The following is a 9,232-nucleotide window of genomic DNA, read 5'->3' as shown; positions in this document are numbered from 1 at the left end:
GCTCCTGTTTAGCAGTTAAATAGCAATTAAATTACAGCGCATTCTCTGTTTTATCCAAATTGTTTGTTTTAAAACAAGTATTCCTTAGTTTAGTATCCGCACATTGTTTTAGTATACATTTTTTAAAACATATATTGTGGCAGTCATAAGGAGCACACACGATTGACTGTAAACACGTCTTTATTCCATGAATGCCGACAAGTGGATCTATTTTGAACAAGGACAGAATAGTGTCCGCCATAATATTTATTAAAAGAAAAATAAATAAAAGTCCACGAGAGAGAAGCCTGACCCGAACCTGTTTTACTTCCGCATTCCTGTCGTTTTGGTCCGCAGCAGAAACTGCACGTGTGACCGCAAGTGGAGCTGCGCCCTATGATCCAATTGAAGGATCATAGGGTTCATTCAGTAGTTAAAAAATATAAATCTAATCTATATTGACAAAAAGAGTAGCGTCGTTAAAATTGTCTTAATTAAACAGAACTGAATATTGCCGTGGCCCTAGCGAATCAGGGCACAGAATACTAGTGGGGTGTCAGCGAATGAGAGGTGTCGTTTTTCACCTTCGTGACGTCAAGAACTTGCTGCGCAACCTATCTCGCTCTCTTTTCTGACGGGGCATGGACGCGAGCGGACGTATTCTTCGGCTGTTGCAAAGAGGTGTTTGGGGGGAAAGAGAGAGTCATTCTACGCAGTGAGTGTGCTCAGAGGCTTATGCGCATTTCGTTTAAAATAACTTGTTGCTAAAATGTAGTCACCTTCCTTAGACCTCGAGCACTGCTCCTGGCTAACGTAGCTGTTAGTTTTCCGTACCGCCGGGATTTCGCCGACCGTATAACGTCGTCGGAGTCTCGTTCAACATTCTTCTGGTGAGTGTACATGAATGTTAATAATGTACCACAGTACTTGGAATTAAGTACTTGATGGTAACTACTGTAGTTATTGTATTGTTGGCGCTCGTGTGATCTCGGCCCTATTAGGCCGGGTCTTTTACGGAGTTCTGATTGGGGACAGCGCTGGGATTAGCGTGCCTTCAGTGGAGTGGATTCCATTAAGGTGCCCTGACTTCCGAAAGTGCTGGAAAAGGGGTACAGTGGTGGTGGCGAGCCAACCAAAGAATATATATTACATTTGATAAACTTTTTATTTTATTTGTGTTGGTAATGTTTAGAGGAATTTATTTTGTACGACAAGAGTTGACGAGAACATTTTGTGTTTAGTTATTCCATTCAGATTGAGAAAAAAAAACAACCTCACGCCGGTGTTGAGAAAGGTGATCACAAATTATTTTGCGTTAAAGGAAAGGTCAACCAAGAGGTTGAGACTAAGTTGGATTTATTTACTTTTTCACTGTGTTTTTGTGACAATAATTTTGTTGTCATGTGTTTATGTTTGATATAAAAATTACTTGTTTTTACACCTGTTGTCTTGTTTCTTTGCCCATGCTACCCCCTCAATGTTGCCATCATTGGCTCCAGTGAATCGAACCTAGTGTCCCCTTACTGGTCCAAATAGAAACCCGTTGTCTCCAACAATTATAAGACAGACGTAGCCCTTGTTACAATAACAAAACAAAATACACAACATGAGTGATCGTACAGTATAGTAACTATGCACAGGAAACGGAGAAAAAAAACACATTCACCATTATATACAGGGCGTCACTAAACGCATCACACGCAGCAGAAACGGCTGCGCAATGAACAATAATGGCGGCCGCGACGAACTGCGGACACGCCAGTAACACAAACAGCCAAATGAAAAACAACACGAACAACTACAGTATACACAGTAAAACTGAAAAGAAACCAACATCACCTGCAAAACATTGTGGCTGAAGTTATGGTCAAGTCGCATTTGGTCGTTGGTATGACTGCGCAACAGAAAAACAATTTCAAGTCAACTGAAACAGTAAAAACTTTCACTCAGCAAAATAAAAATTAAATAACAATACAAAAAGCAATGTGGGCTCAGAACAAATCTGGGAACTAATTGAACACACCACACAGTAGAAAAAGGAAAACAAAGTGATATATTGTCATAAAATTATAAATAAAACCGGACCATCAACCACATGCGACTTAGCCTGCGACTTCCCTGATAGCTCTGACTGAGCTACGGCGCGAAGCTTGTGCCATACTGTGCGCTGTTGCGTCACTACCATAATAATTTAACAAGCTTAACGTATTACTCCGTTACACAGAGATCCTGGGTTCGAATCCGGGCTCCGGTCTTCCTGTGTGGAGTTTGCATGTTCTCCCCTCCTGGTACTCTGGTTTCCTCCCACATTCTAAAAACATGCGTGGCAGGTTGATGGAACGCTCTAAATCAGTGATTCTTAACCTGGGTTCGATCAAACCCTATGGGTTCGGTGAATCGGTCTCAGGGGTTCGACGGAGCCTCTGCCATGGAGGTTAAGGCACACCAGACTCAACACGTCAGTTAATTATGACATGCCCGCTTGGCCATCAATGGCTGCAGATGATCACATTACATTGCCTGTCCAATCAGTGCTGCGACATTTAGTTCGCTCAGTAGTCAACTGTGACTGTCGTTATAATACGTCGTCATATTAAAAAAACCTGCATACTTATGTCTTGAAATTTTGTACTTTTTTCTTGTTTTTAATAAATAAACAAATACAAAGTCATATTTTAGTTTTTCACGAATGAAGGGTTCGGTGAATGTGCATATGAACTGGTTGGGTTCGGTACCTCTAACAAGGTTCAGAACCACTGTTTTAAATTGTCTCTTGAGTGTGAGTGCGGTTGGTTGTTTGTCAATAGGGGTGTTCACACGGAACACATTTGCTCCGGCGCTACACCGATGTATTTTGTTGCGATATATTTTACACCGGAGCAAATTTTGTGGAACGGTCACACGTACAAAGCCACTAAGCGTGTTAGCACCGGCGCAGCGTTGGTGCAGCTCCACCTGCGGTCACACGGCAGTTTCTGCAGCTGAGCAAAACGACAGAAAACAGAGCTGTCGTGTTGGTTCTTTTTAAAACTTATACACAACTCAAGCAACTACTGTACAGGCGCGTCCTTCTCCTTCTTGGTCTCCGTGCCTTCTGCTCGAAAGTGACCGCCCCCGAAAAATTAAATCAACGATGACTTCAATGACACTCAGAAAAGTAAAAATTGAATGCGCCAAACAGAAAATCAAGAGAGGAAATCACAAAATAAATTATATGGGGGGGGGGGGGGTTGTCAACACACAACAAATGAACAAACTACACAAAAAAGCCCGAGACAGTCCAGTCTCCTACAAAAGGAAAGATGACGTTTGGGGACTATCTCCCCCCGTTCTATTTGAGATGGTATAACCCAAGAGGTGCCGCCTACTGTTACCAGCCGTGTCTTGTGTTGTTATTAAACAAACACACGACGGAAGTCCAACAGAGCATGAAAGCAACGCATTCTCGCTGTATGTAATCAACTCTTCTCATGCGTAGCGAGGCTACCCCCGCCCCCCTCCCCCAGCAAACGAGCATTTGCTCCGGAGCAAATTGGAGAGTTCACATGTGCAAATTTACATCGGGTGCTGCTCCGCAAACGAGCATTTGCTCTGGATCAAATTTTTAAGCCACCTCCCTGAGGTGGGTCAAATTTGATCCGGTGTAAGCTGTTTTCTGGGGCTACCCCGGAGCAAATTGCACATGTGACCGCTCCACTGGCGCAGCGCCGGCGTAGAACCGCAGCAAATGTTGCCGTGTGAACACCCCTAATGTATGCTCTGCGATTGGCTGGCAACCAGATCAAGGGTGTACCCGCCTCCTTCCCGATGACAGCTGGGATAGGCTTCAGCATGCCCCGCAACCCTTGTGAGCATAAGCGATCGGAAAATGGATGGATTGATGAATTGACCAAAAGTTTTCAGTTTATGTAATTGCCAAAAGAATTCCAGTAAGAAATAACTTATGGAACAAATAGAAACTCTCTGAAACACTTTATTCCGATGTAACTAAGCCACTTTGGCCACTACTGCTACTGTTTTCTGGCTTCAAGGGAAAGCAAGCACAGGCAGAACAAATTGTGGTCGTATTTTGTTTCCCGACTTGTGTTAATTAAACGCATAGTACCAGATCAAATAAAGGCTCGTTTCCTGTTTTTCAATGTCCAATTTTTAAAAAAGGGAGAGGGCTTGACTTGACTTGTCTTGGCACGTTCACGTTCACGTTCATTGAAGGCAGCAACACTACCCTCTAGTGGATGGCCTATTCGCACATGAACGTCTGAGACCTCTGCGTGAGGTTTGTCTCAAAAAAAAAACAAAAAAACAAATGCGTGTGCGAGCTGATCCACAAACGCGCATTCAATAATTCAAACGCAGAATTTAATATTTACAAACGAAGAGTCACGATAAAGGTGAACACAACACTTGCATGTTAGTGGATTTCAAAAACATGTGAATAACGCCGACATGTGTGAATAATTTTGAGACCAATTTTTCCCCGTGTAGAGAATGGATGGAGAAATACCACGCACGCACAGGTATGCAACTGGAGGGAACGCGGAACGCAAAAACCTCTAAAAATCACCTCCTGATCCGGTAGAGTGGGGGGGGGGGGGCGCAGTGCCTTGCTCAAGAGCGCATTGACAGTAGCCAGGAAGCACACTAGCCTCTCTCTGGATGAGACTTGAACATGTGATTTAGGGCTTCACCATATTGGATTGTTTGCTGCTGAAATGCCATTGGTCAAAAACGCACCTGATTGTTCTGCCGGAAAACGAGCACAGCTCTTTGCACTTAACATAACAGGTTTGACGCAAACCATTGAAAATCCAGATATTAGAGACTGTACACAATAGGGTGACATTTCCAGATCGATCAAAAAAGTGTTTGTCGTGTTTTGGAAAATTATTGCAATCGTTTTCCTATTTCCCTAAAACCTCGATTGTGAATAGACCTGTGAGTATATCATTTGTAACGACACTGACATTGCTGGTGCTTGACAGTTTGGAGAGTCAACCATCCATCCCGTAAAATTAAATTGGAGTTTATCCCTGGTGACTGTTGGCATAAAACGAACTTGACTTGGGGCAGTTTGCAGAGCCTCATCCTCGAAATGCGACGTCCTATGCTAATCTGTTTGGTGGCTTTCAAATTACTAAATGGGCGAAGGAACGTCACAGCAAAACAAGTAATCGCAAAACACCGAAAATGTAAAATTAAAAAATACATATTATATTTCCCTTTTGTGTGGGCAGATCAACTATATGTGAACTTGCAGGCCCGCGCGCGGACACACACTCACAAACATACAGGCACACACAAGGTCAGCCACTTAACCTCCTATAATGATCGGTCCATTAACATCATCAATGTATTACGTCGAAATCAACACTGAAACGTAATCGCGCCGTCACTTTCTTATATCAAACCAAGATGCATTAATTATTATTTGGCCTGTCACACATATAACGAGCAAAGGATTCATCGCGGAAAATGTTCATAGGCTATGTGAAACCTTTAAAAAAGTACTATGTAAAAGTCTCACTTTCGCACTTCATTTTATTTAACAGAGGCAACGGATAAATAGTTTTCAAGGTAAGTGGTAAATACGCTGCTTTCGAATGTTATTAATTACAATGCAAGGACAAATGTGCATGAACAACTAACACCACAATACTGAGTCGATAAATAATCATTTAAATTCAGTATTTTTCGCATTTGTGTTTTTCACTTTCGAAGAAAATATTTTAACACTAATCTAACAATACAGTATAGACCCTGCAGTACAATCACAATAATCAGCTCTTTCGTTACATCATCACTCACAATAATATTGGAATGTACACATTTACAAAAACAGTCATAAAACACGACTAACAATAACAATATCTCTGTAAATGGATGGCGTCCGGTTAACGGTACCCCGCTGCCTCCCAAAGATCGATGGGAAAACGTATGCTCTTGCTCGCCCGCGGCCCTATAGTGAGGATAAGGAAATGGATGGGTGTTAATAATAATAATAATCTTGTGTATATATATATATATATAAATTGTGCAGTGTCACACAATATGGTCGGCGTCTATCGTATATTAGGCGACTGCTGCTACTATTTAAAACATGTACCGTCAAAATATTGAAAAAAAAGTGAGCAACCGCACTCCGTAACGTCCAGCTTCAAATCACAAATAAAGTATAATTATGTGCGGATTTATGCCTGTTTGCAGTGTGCAGCCTCTGTTGGCCCGTGTATGAAATTCGAATGTTTTATTAACATGTGGTACGAGAAATTCGATTGATTGAAATTGGCGCATATGATTTGAAATAATGGATTCGCACGCAAAAAATGTATGCTGTATATATATTTTTTCTGTCTTAAATGTTTTTTGCTGTTGTTTTTGCGCACTCGTGTTGTGTTTGAACATTATCTGTAAAGGGACAGATATCATTGTGTCCCGATTAGGAGGCCTAATAATGATTTCATGTAGGAGGCGGTGCACTTTCCGGAGTCGAGTGAGTTGCCAAGGCAGAGAAACTCGATAATTGGGACTATAGTTATTAAGCCACTTTTAGTTGGTATTCATCACACACACCCTCTCTGACTCCTCGCCCCCATTTCCTCAGTTAGCGAATAACAACAAATATAAAACAGTGAGCAGTGCGCCGGGAAAAGGAGCATGAAAATATGACAGCCGTAATTTTTTTCTCCCCGGCAACTTTATGCGAACCACTTGGGATGGTAAAAAAGTCAAACATATTCATTCATGCGCCCCTGTTTTAAAGTGTCTATGTATTTATGGATTTATTTATTAGGCCCTACACTATACACACTGTACTAGCGCACTGTACTATGGCTTGGAATTGCTATTTGTCTTTCAGACATACCTTCAATCCAGTCCTGAGGCGCTGGTCGCTCCTTGCAGAGTGCTGGAAGGCTCTGCAGAGTTGTCTGGAGCATGATTGACAAAAGCGTGGGAACACACTCAGCAGCTCACAAAAGCAATGCCACCGAAGACACTTTCCTTAGCAGATAAATGAAGGGGTGAGTGCACAGAGGTCATACTCCACAGTCACTGTTATAGCACACGTTCTTTTCCTGCTAAAGTGCAATTTCCCCCCACCCCCCACCCAACGAGTTTATACTTTTTCCTTCCATGTACGCGTAAATCACACACATTTCCCCCAATCCGTCAGGAATAACAATTAATTTTAGGCAGCACAAATAAATACATTTGTCAAAGTGTATTTATCGTCAAAATTGCGGCAGTGCCCTGTGCCCACATTGCTGTTTATTAATTTTATTCAATATAGCATATTATTTATTTTGTGTTAGATCACGGTTCGGGTTGAAGTAGTTAGTAATAGTAGTAGGAGTTGCCTACGCAATTGTGGCTTCAATTTCTGGGTTATACTGATACGTATTATTATTATTATTATTATTATTATTATTATTATTATTATTATTATTATCAATGTTGCTGTTGTTTTATTAAATGATGACTATTCTCCTCTTTTCCCTCTCCAAAACTTGTGTAAATATCCGACAAAATATTACAATGTATCTCCCGAACATCATGTTTGCCGTAGCTGACGTGCAATAGTTAGAAAAAAATGTCTGAAATATATTTTTTTTCTAGTTCGTATTTATGTGGCGTGTGTGCACTAACTCTCTCCTCCTAACTCGGTTTCCATGTGTGCAGATTGTTGTATCGCCAGTTTTGTGTGCGAGCGCGCGCGAGCGCGTGTGTAAAGGGATATCCTCTTGGCCTTGGGAAAAATCAGCGTGCGACAGACTTGACAGAAAACAGACTGCAGCATCGAGCTTCCTCTCAGCTAATGAATTCCTGATCACATTTATACACACAGACATACGCGCACTATAGGATAAAGGCTTTTTAAGTACAAAGAGGTATGTATCCCTTAATGTTGAGCCTCACTTCGCAACTCCTTTGACACATTTTATGTTTGGAACAGAACGCAGAAATCATAAAATTTTTGGTTTTTTAAAATGTATTTTTATAAAAAACAGCAGCCCATTTTCGATTTGCTATAAGTGCTGCTGGAACATTAAATAATAGGTTGTTTTAGCTCTTGCAAAATTCATGTCTTATAGATGGTTTGACGCAATAAACTCGTCTGACGCTGCTGAGTTTGAAGGATGACGAATTGGGATTGAGTCTGTATGCATTGCCCACTTTGACCAACAGAGGGAAGAATAAACCCCTCCCCAACACTGGTGGCATGGAAGTGGTGGAAGAAAACGTCGAAGTACTTGTGAGTGCGCGTCGACTGCATCTGTCAAGTTTTACTCAGATTATTGAAAATTCGGTATTGATGTGAATCAACAGAGGGGCTTTGCATCTTATTGGGATTCATGTTAGTAATTGTGCTCCTATCACAAGTGTTCCTTTTGGACTGTTTTGAAGGACATTGAAAAACTATGACCAACAAAAATAAATTTAGTCCACGCGCCTTTTACACATACGGCTGGTTTGATTCCCAGTTAGTACCCCACGATCCAGCCACTGCCGGTCCAAAGCCCCCCCGTTTTTTTAATCTGCTTAATACTTACTCCACCAATGCAATTTTAAATAGAACACTGTGTTTAGTTTAGTGGGTGCACATAGAACATATTGAAAAGATTTTTGACTTGACTTCAAGATCTCCACCTGTCACTTACCGTTCAAGTCAGTGGCCAGCATAAGAATGTGGCAAATATAATGTCAGCGATGTCAAGGGCGATCATGAAGAGCTCCGTGCAGCCAAACATCATCCATCACTCAACATCCCCCTGGGACCCCGGCTGCGGTGTCCTTAGTCGCTGCTCCAGTGTGTACCGCTCACTGTGGGGTCCTTGCTGTGTTTACTACTATGATAGGTTTTGCAGTGGCCAAGTCCATTCTTAAATCCAATTTCAATGCTGTTGGATGACCTTAAACAGGCAGTTCATATTTGATAGCCATTATGACTGAAGTGAAACAATTGTGCAAAGAGAGGGACAAAATTGTTCTATCTTGTTTTGTTTGCTTGTTGCTGTTTAGAATTTTCCTCTCGGTTGCAATTTTCCTGGTTGGGTTTTGTGGGCAAAGTGTGTCAGGTCGCACCTGCAGGTGATCTTCAACAGCAGGACTCAGGAGGAAGATGCAGAAAAGGAGTCCCTTACTAGTTGCAGTTTCGGTCCCATTTCACACGCTGAGTCCTCTGAAAGCTGCATTTTCGGCTGTGTTTTTCGGCCGCATTATGTCAATTCCAGCGCAACTCGACCCGCACATGGTT

General features: G+C 41.8%; 2 long non-coding RNA genes across 2 annotated transcripts; both read left to right on the top strand.

The window, feature by feature from the left end:
• Positions 1–410: 410 nt before the first annotated feature.
• On the top strand, positions 411–1,419 carry LOC109521697 (uncharacterized). Its single transcript, XR_002169409.1, has 3 exons — positions 411–694; positions 768–869; positions 981–1,419. It is a non-coding gene; the product is annotated as an uncharacterized LOC109521697 (long non-coding RNA).
• A 3,863-nt stretch (positions 1,420–5,282) lies between these two features.
• LOC109521701 (uncharacterized) lies at positions 5,283–8,455 on the top strand. The gene is made up of 3 exons (XR_002169412.1): positions 5,283–5,553; positions 6,836–6,998; positions 8,070–8,455. It is a non-coding gene; the product is annotated as an uncharacterized LOC109521701 (long non-coding RNA).
• The last annotated feature ends 777 nt before the right edge of the window (positions 8,456–9,232 follow it).

Source organism: Hippocampus comes, unplaced genomic scaffold (genome assembly GCF_001891065.2).
Source record: "Hippocampus comes isolate QL1 unplaced genomic scaffold, H_comes_QL1_v1.1 scaffold158, whole genome shotgun sequence".
Taxonomy (NCBI): Eukaryota; Metazoa; Chordata; class Actinopteri; order Syngnathiformes; family Syngnathidae; genus Hippocampus; species Hippocampus comes.
The sequence above is the reverse complement of the archived record's forward strand: the minus strand, read 5'-3'. Positions and strand labels throughout refer to the sequence as shown.